Source organism: Notolabrus celidotus, chromosome 11 (assembly GCF_009762535.1).
Source record: "Notolabrus celidotus isolate fNotCel1 chromosome 11, fNotCel1.pri, whole genome shotgun sequence".
Taxonomy (NCBI): Eukaryota; Metazoa; Chordata; class Actinopteri; order Labriformes; family Labridae; genus Notolabrus; species Notolabrus celidotus.
Genome location: NC_048282.1, coordinates 522,405 through 532,500, shown reverse-complemented (window position 1 = coordinate 532,500; position 10,096 = coordinate 522,405).

Below are 10,096 nucleotides of genomic sequence, written 5' to 3'. Positions count from 1 at the left end.
ACATTTGTGCAGGTAATGAAAAACAGAGGAGGGATTCAGTATTATTTTATACAGTCTATGGGCTGAACAAGCTCCGAGCTCTGACTCCGTGACAGACCGGATATTGTTGTTACGTAACAAAAACACTGAAGTCTGAAACGGCTGGTTTCAGCACACATTTACAGAAAGGTGGAGAAATCAGAACAGGGGCAGAATGGATTTTTTTCATTCTCGGGGGGTTTGTAGACATGCCAGGGAAACATATTTCAGGTAGAGAACCATTAAAAAGTCCATTTTGCATGATATGTCACCTTTAAAGACAGAGTGAAATAAGAAACGTGAGAGTCTGGACGCAACAGGAGGAAGGATCTTCTGTCTTTCATCCTCAGCCTGTTGAAAACTGCTGGAGCTGCTGTCTTTGATGTTGAAATGTCACCTGCATTTCCTCTTTGACATGATTAACAGCCATTATTACACAACATTACCATCATCACTGATGCACACAATTTGATGGCCAGCCAACTGTGAGATTTAAGTTGCAGACACTGAGGCTTTTGATGTGCTTTTTAGGCTGTGAGATGATCCGAGTCAGTAAAATGGTGTTCTAGTGTAGCTTTAAGAATATTAAAGAATATATTTCATGTGTCCACATGTCGGATCCCTCTACACTACCAGCCAATTGGATTTTTTTCCACTCACTATTAACATGGGGGATTTTCTCTGATTACCTCCAGCTTACATTGCCTTTGGGCTATTTGTTTTAGCTGGATTATGAAATGATCCTTTTGAAATTGACAACAGTAAGTGACCGTCCAAAGTCGGGAGCTATCAGAACCCACGTGCCCACATGCTGTTATGCTTATTGTGTCCTGTCTTCTGCGTTTAGACTGTAAGTCACTTCTCCCGTTTACCGTTTTCTCCTCTTTTATACAATCTCATAAAAAATGTATTCAAGCACTTCTGCTATGCTGTATGCTCTGTTGCCCTGGCAACCAAATTCACCCACCAGTATGAAGTGCCTGAGGCATGAAGCTGGGACAATATTGCTTCACTTCTTTCTCTTTTTTTCTCCCACTCTTCTTTCATTTAGTAATATTGTTCTCTGTGCCTATACAGCATAGCTCATCCAGTGACATCACAGCACTGTTTTATTTCATAAAAAAGTCATGCAGTTGCAAATAAAGATTTTTCAGCTTCGTCAGGTTACCAGGCAGAGTGTCACGTCAGGGGAAAGGCTTAAGGAAGACCCAAGTGCAGATTTTAAAATATAAAGGTTAACAGTACCAACAAAAGTTACTTAAAACCTTTAAGAATAAATCCAAATAAAACATAGGAATCACAAGAGAAGAATCACAGAGAGAACACAGGGAAGGCAAGCAATGATCCAACAAGGGACAGGAGAAACAGAGGAACTTAATACACAGAGTGTCGGCCTGGCAGCCGACGGAGAACCTGGGGCCGGAGTCCGCCTGGGAGATGACAGGGAACCGGGGGCCGGAGGACCTCCAAGCGGAAACTGGTGTCAGAAGGACATCCGGAGAACCATGGTGCCGGCAGAACCTCCAGGCGGAACACGGTACCAGCAGGACCTCTGAGCGGAATATGGTGTTGGCAGGACCTCCAAGCAGAAACTGGTGCTGGCAGGACCTCCGAGCAGAACATGGTACCAGCAGGACCTCTGAGCGGAATATGGTGTTGGCAGGACCTCCAAGCAGAAACTGGTGCCGGCAGGACCTCCGAGCGGAACATGGTGTCAGCAGGACCTCCAGGCAGAACATGGTACAGGCAGGACCTTAGGGCAAAATATGGTGTCGGCAGGACCTCCAGGCAGAAACTAGTTTTGGCAGGGGCTCCGAGCGGAACATGGTGCCGGCAGAACCTCCAGGCAGAACATGGTACAGGCAGGACCTCCGAGCAGAACATGGTGTCAGCAGGACCTCTGAGAGGAAACTGGTTTCGGCAGGGGCTCCGAGCGGAACATGGTGCCGGCAGAACCTCCAGGTGGAACATGGTACCAGCAGGACCTCTGAGAGGAACATGGTGCCTGCAGAACCTCCAGGCGGAACACGGTACCAGCAGGACCTCCGGGCAGAACATGGTACAGGCAGGACCTTAGGGCAAAATATGGTGTCGGCAGGACCTCCAAGCAGAAACTAGTGCCGGCAGGACCTCCGAGCGGAACATGGTGTCAGCAGGACCTCTGAGAGGAAACTGGTTTTGGCAGGGGCTCCGAGCGGAACATGGTGCCGGCAGAACCTCCGGGCAGAACATGGTACCAGCAGGACATCAGAGCGGAATATGGTGTTGGCAGGACCTCCAAGCAGAAACTGGTGCCGGCAGGACCTCCGAGCGGAACATGGTGTCGGCAGGACCTCTGAGAGGAAACTGGTTTTGGCAGGGGCTCCGAGCGGAACATGGTGCCGGCAGAACCTCCAGGCAGAACATGGTACAGGCAGGACCTTAGGGCAAAATATGGTGTCGGCAGGACCTCCAAGCAGAAACTGGTGCCGGCAGGACCTCCGAGCAGAACATGGTGTCGGCAGGACCTCTGAGCGGAAACTGGTTTCAGCAGGGGCTCCAGGCGAAAAACTTAAATAAAACTTAAACAAAAATCTAACTCCAAAAAGCAAAAACAAAAAAAAGGTCTGCTGGGTCCATTATCTGGTTGGATCATTCTGTCACGTTGGGGGAAAGACTTAAGTAGGACCCAAGTGCAGATTTCAAAATAAAAAGGTTTCAATAAACAAACCGTACCAACAAAACGTATACATACAGATACAATATACAACACAGAATAAACACGGGGAGGAACCAAGGCATGAAACACAAGGAAAAACCTGAACTAATCAAACCATGACACAGAGGCTATATTAGGAAGGTTCGCAGTAGATATATAATGTGCACATAGCCCATACAGCTGGTGTCAGATACTTCATATAATTCTATACATCAGGGTGCAGAAGCAGAAGTTCAAACTAATGGTCACAGCTTCCATTTCCTGTAAGAACATAGGTATGTGATGTGGCAATTGCTAATGCTGTGGGCTAAGAGCTACCATGGATTGAAGATGCACTCTATGCCTCAGGATAGATCTGAGATGTGTATGTAGCACTTACCTCACCAGCTGTCAGCATTCTTGAGCATTTCCAGGAAGCTCGGAGGTGAGAATATGTTGAGGTGCATGAATATGAAGCAGGGTGTTCAGGGTGAAAAAAAAGTCCATCTGAAGTAGTTTTTCCTGTTTCAAACATCCACTGAGCAAGCTCTGATGCTTTAATTACCGACATATGTGACGCTTTGGAGGTCCTTGGAGGCTGTGAGGGGGCAGGCTGAGACAACCTCATTTACACAGCACACAGCTCCAGCCATCAGGAGAAAAAAAAAATCATATATAGTGAGAGTTCACATGACATCCCAACACATGCCGTTACATGCTGAAAGGGTCTGGGACAAAGCTGAAAGTGCAAAAAGGATGATGGCTGGTTATGTCCATGGCATTTTAGGGGCAGGATGGGAGATGGTCACTGCATGCCCTGAAGACAGAGGGTGCATCTCTTAACGTTTCCTCTCTCCTCTGCCGAACCGGAAGTAGTAACTTACCCACTTCACGTGGCACCACGGAGGAAAAGAAGTCTCACTCCTCTTCAAACAGATCTCCTTGTTTCCTCTCTCCTCTCGTTTCATCTCCTTCAATCCCCGGTGGGAGGGGCTAAGCGAGGATGGAGCTTTGAGATGCAGCCACAGAGAGATTTGAGTGAGACATTCAAACTCAGGACTCTGAAAAGGCCCAGTCAAAGGTACATGATGGGAACCAGTTGCTGTTGAAAGGGTTCATGCTGCAGATACATCATCCCTGCATGCAGAACAAACAGGCACAACATACCTTAACTGCTCTTAGCCTTCTGAACAGATCGATGTGATGACATGTTTTAGGATATGATTTATGAATGATGGCCACTGTGTTTTGTTTTTAATCACTTTAGTGTGTTGTTATTAGTTTCTGTCGTCTGTGAGTTACTGCCGGCTGTGAAACTAATTGCCCCTCTTGGGTAATAAAGATGTGCTCGATCCTTGACATGGTTAGGGTAAAAAGCCATATGTCAGTCGAAAGGCATCAGGCATTCTACTTTTACCATTTACACACTGTCTCTGAGAGGATTTAAAATCACATTACACTCATAGGAAGAAGGATCTGTCTTGAAACTGTGTTTATCACCCTCCTTTTATATAACTCCAGTTTAGTCAGATTGTCTCAGCACAGGTTCATATTTCATCAATTCAAGTGAAGTTCCTGTTGTCAACAAATGTGACTCTAACTCAAGCAATACCCTGAAGCACAGTAGTAATTTGTTAGAGTGCTCATTGTCTCCAATAAATCTAACAGATTACAAATTCAGTTTATTTAGCTGTTTCCTGTTTCATAAGCATGATAACACAAACACTGCTTTCAGTTTTTTCTTTCATTGTTAACATGATCTTTTATTTTACTTCATTCAAACCCTTACATTTTTCTTTATGACATGTTGTAGTGTACGGTCATGGCCAAAAGTTTTGAGAATGACACAAATATTACATTTTCACAAAGTCTGCTGCTTCAGGGTTTTTAGGTGTTTTTGTCAGATGTTTCTATGGTATAATGAAATACAATTAGAAGCATTTCATAAGTATCAAAAGCTTTTATTGAGAATTACACAGAATTCATGCAATAAGTCAATATTTGCAGTGTTGACCCTTCTTTTTCAAGACCTCTGCAATTCTCCCTGGCATGCTGTCAATCAACTTCTGGACCAAATCCTGACTGATGGCAGTCCATTCTTGCATAATCAATGCTTGGAGTTTGTCAGAATTTGTGGGTTTTTGATTGTCCACCCGCCTCTTGAGGATTGACCACAAGTTCTCAATGGGATTAAGATCTGGGGAGTTACCTGGCCAAGGGCCCAAAATCTTAATGTTTTGTTCCCCGAGCCATTTTGTTCTGACTTTTGCTTTATGGCAAGGTGCTCCATCATGCTGGAAAAGGCATTCTTCATCACCAAACTGCCCTTGGATGGTTGGGAGAAGTTGCTCTTGGAGGACGTTCTGGTACCATTCTTTATTCGTGGCTGTGTTTTTAGGCAAGATTGTGAGAGAGCCCACTCCCTTGACTGAAAAGCAACCCCACACATGAATGGTCTCAGGATGCTTCACTGTTGGCAAGAGACAGGACTGATGGTAGCGCTCACCTCGTCTTCTCCAAACAAGCCTTCCTCCAGATGCTCCAAACAATGGGAAAGGGGATTCATCAGAGAAAATGACTTTACCCCAGTCCTCAGCAGTCCAGTCCCTGTACCTTCTGCAGAATATCAGTCTGTCCCTGATGTTTTTACTGGAGAGAAGTGGCTTCTTTGCTGCCCTCCTTGACACCAGGCCTTCCTCCAAAAGTCTTCGCCTCACTGTGCGTGCAGATGCACTCACACCTGCCTGCTGCCATTCCTGAGCAAGCTCTGCACTGGTGGTGGCCCGATCCCACAGCTGTAACACCTTTAGGAGACGGTCCTGGCGCTTGCTGGACTTTCTTGGGCGCCCTGGAGCCTGTTTGGCAACAATTGAACCTCTCTCCTTGAAGTTCTTGATAATTCGATAGACGGTTGACTGAAGTGCAATCTTACTCGCTGCTATAAACTTCCCTGTTAGGCCCTTTTTGTGCAATGCAATGATGGCTGCACGTGTTTCCTTGCAGGTAACCATGGCTAACAGATGAGGAACAATGGTGTCATGCACCATCTTCCTTTTAAAGTGTCCAGTCACTCAATCATGACAGATTGATCGCCAGCCTTGTCCTCATCAACACCCACACCTGTGTTAATGTGTGTGACATCTGTGTGTCATTGAAATGATGTTAGCTGGTCCTTTTGTGGCAGGGCTGAAATGCAGTGGAAATGTGTTTTTGGTGATAAAGTTCATTTTCAAGGCAAAGAGGGACTTTGCAATTAATTGCAGTTGAGCTGATCACTCCTCATAACATTCTGGAGTATATGCAAATTGCCATTATAAAAACTGAAACAGCAGACTTTGTGAAAATTAATAGTTGTGTCATTCTCAAAACTTTTGGCCATGACTGTGGAGCTACACTACAGGTGTTTTCTAACTGAAAGAGGCAGAAGTATCAGACTGTAGTTTGTGAGTAAACTAGCTGCTTTATAAACATTTTATCATCATCATGAGTGACATCCTGTTTTTTTTTTTCTTTTCAGATGGTCTTAGGTGTTTGATAGCCAGATAAATATCTTAAATAAAAGCACAAACCAACACTTGTATGTAATTGGGTTCAAAAGTAGACTTCAAATTGATCAAGCAGCTATAGACCAGTGTTCATTTTGTTAACCAAAATGATAATAAATGTTCGTCAACGACCCATTTTTCATGACGAAGACGAGACTGTGACGAGCTAAAGTGCATCACTGATGATAAAAACTCTGCCGAACATATGTTTAGTTTTTGTTGACATGGATCTGGTGGAATTTAGCCTTAAGAGTCCCACAGTCTGCTGGTGTAAATGTTAAAGGATGATTGAAGATGGAATAGAGGAGAGAAAAGAGACGTAGTACCAAAGTGCATTGGTCAATGTTTGTAATCTGACTTTTGCACAAAGGGTAAATATTTTTAGATAATGTTGCATTCCTACAAGATATTTATTCCTTAAGTAAATGGTAAATGGACTTGTAGCACTGGTCTTTTACACTCCTCGTCACATTCACCCATTCAGAATCAGAAAAACGTTATTTATCCAGGGGGGGATTAAGTTATTACAAAATGCTCTTATACACAGTATGAAAAAATCAAAATATTAATATATAGAAGGAATAAAGTAAGATATAAATACGAATAAAGTGAAATTAAATAAGATAGAATTGTAGCCCTGTACAAAATCATTTCGGTTACAGTGCATAAAATACAATGTTAAAAGTATAATAAATAGTTGTATTAAAAGTTCATAATATGTTCAAAAGAAGAGTCATAAGATTTAAAACTGTTTAAAATAAGTGTTATAAAAAGGGAATAAATATAATACTTTCAGTTTAATACATTTTACTATTTACAGTTAAAAGATAAAGTATTTACAAAGGTCTTAAGTTTATTTAAAACATTTGTGATTAGGAAAGAAGGAGAGATGAAGAAGCGGTTTAGTTTCTGTGTGTAATCTAACTGGATACCTGTCTTATGTCAATCATTCCATTCTTGTGTTGTGTTTGGTTGTTATCAACCTCACGAGCCAATCAGAGTACACCATTTACGTAAGGGGCGGGACTAGTGGTGCAGGTTAGTGTGGGGTGAAGGTGAACATGCAGCATGAGAGACGCAGACGCTATCGATCAGAGAGCTGAGACGGAGATATTCTGAGTGGGGAGCAGTTAAGTTTTATCGTGAAGGTCGACTACTCGTGCTCCTGATTTAAACTTCTGTGACCTGCAACAGGTGAATATAATGTGTATGCCTGTATTTCGTGTTATATCTAACTGTTAGTGTTAATGAGACTGAATGTGTAACGTGGTTAGCGACATGCTAATTAGCGGTAGCATACAGTGTTAATGTGCCTGTGTATTGTAGCCTTAGCATTTAAGATGCTAAAGCGAGCTAATGCTAAGTCAACAAGAGACAGTGTTTGATACTGTGGCTTAACTGAATGATATGTTTAAAGGACGGACGTTGGAGAGAGAGGTCGAGACGGGTTTTTCCAACAGACGGCCCTGCTGTTTTTTTTCCATCTTCTTTGAACTTCGCTGTTGTGCGCCATTGCCCTCGTGAGACTGCATTGTTTGTCCCCGCCTATCCATACTAATCCAACTGGAAGTTTGTGAGTACTAACTGAACATTGTGCACGTGCTTTTTATTTTAAGCTCAGTTGAGTGAAGCGGCCATCACCGTTTTAGGCCACACCGCACCCAAGCTACATTCAACAGGCCTGCAACGGGTTAAGGTTTTGAATACCAGGTTGTTTAATGTTGTGTGTTTCATGTGAGTGTGTGTGGGCCCACAGGTAAATATTTATTGATGTGTTAGTTTTGGAAATTAACAGAAAACTGTTGAATATAACTCAAGTATTCTATATATTTGTTATTGTTGTTTTTTTACCTTTTATTTCATTTTGTATAAATAAATACCTCTGAAGGTTTTTGCATTTAAAGTACAGTTGTGGTGGTCCTTATTAAAGTTACAAACCTTATTAAAGTTGTATTGTTCTAAAAGAGCTCAGGCCCTGTCCCATAATATTAACAACTCTAGTTTTAAATTTAATTACATGGGACCTGGGTTACAGAATAATAATAAAGTATATACTGTACAGCAGCACAGAATAGTGAGAGTTAGCTATGTACAAAAGCACTGGGAATGAAGGAGATATATACAGGATGTTAAAGTGGTGTGGATATTGCACAGTGTATTGCACGTTATTGCACAGTGTATTGCACAGAGATGAGGTAGGGGCCTTGTCATTTTGCCAGGAGGTTGCTGCTTGATGAGGGGAGGAGCAGCAGGATCTTTTGGCCAGGTTGGAACTCCCGATGTCGAGCCTGCTGGTTCATACCAGGACTTCTGGCTATTCTGGGCCTCACGCAGGTTCACCTCTGCTTCCTCCTGGTACTTTGACAGTCGATCTCTCATCTCCAGCACAAAACTGACCACCCCTCTGTCATTTTGAGAGGTTGATGGGTCCCCCAAACGCTTCCTGAGTACATCCAGAGGTCCCTGCATGTCCCAACCATACAAGAGTTGGAAGGGAGAGAAACCTGTCAATGCCTGAGGAATCTCTCGGTAGGCGAACAACACAAATGGCAGCCAGCGATCCCAGTCCTTTCCGGTGTCATCCACAAACATCTTAAGTATCCGCTTCAGTGTCTGGTTGAATCTTTCAACCAGGCCGTTAGTCTGTGGGTGGTATGGTGTCGTCCTGATTGCTGTGATGCCCAGCTGTTTGTACAAGAGCTGCATGAACCTGGATATGAAGTCAGTCCCCTGGTCCGTGAGGATCCCTTCCGGTATCCCCACCCTTGAGAAAAACTGAACCAACGTACGCACCACAGCTGGGGCAGTGATGGTGCGTAGGGGAAAAGCCTCTGGAAACCGCGAGCCATAATCACAAACGACCAGGATGTACTGGTGACCCCCGCTGCTTTTCACCAGAGGGCCAACAATGTCCATGGCATCCGCCGGAAGGGTGTGGTTATGACAGGAAGGGGCTGCAGAAAAGCATGATCAGCTTTTCGGACACTGCAGGTTTTCTGACATGTGCGGCATGCGGTGCAATAGTTCTGGATGTCAGTGTACATGGAGGGCCAATAAAAGCGTGAACTGATGCGGAGGTAAGTTTTGTGGAGGCCAAGGTGACCAGCCCAGGGAAGTGTGTGAGCTAAGTGCATGACCAGTTCCATGCAACTACCAGGGATAACAAGACGTCTGTCATCACCACAGACAGAAAACAGCACATCATCATCAATGGTAAACTTTTCTTTTCCTGCACAATCATCCGTCATCACATTTACCACCTTAGCTAATAAGGGTTTCAAGGTTTCATTCTTTTTCTGCAGCTCAGACATATTGTCGGGAACATCCCACACTTTATCACATAGCGAACCGTCTGGCTGTGTTAGCTTGAGCTGCTTCTCAAATCGCTGCTGGCGACGTGATTTCCTTGGCCCTTTAATGCCACCCTCACACAGACTACTGTCAAAGTCTGGGAGTGGTTGGAAACCTGACTTTGCCTTTGATCTGGCCAGAACAGGACTAGAGACATTCACATTCAGTTTCCCATTCCCCCCAGAGTCAGTCTCGACAGGTGGATCATTTTCCTGCAGCAAGTCCATGAGAACAGGTAAGTCCCATCCTAAAATGGCGTCAACAGGCAGGTTATCTACCACTCCAACAGTCATTAGATACAATTGTTCATCAATTGTCACAGTTAGTTCAGCCATGGAGTATGGGTGTTTATCCCCATGAACGCACAAAATGTCTTCCTGTTGGCTGTAGTCCACACAACCCGCAGGCACCAAATAACGTTTGATCAAAGACATGAAGCTACCGAGTTTAGGAGTAAGACATTTCTGGTCATCCAGGTCTTTATGTCTTTAAGACAAGCTTCTAA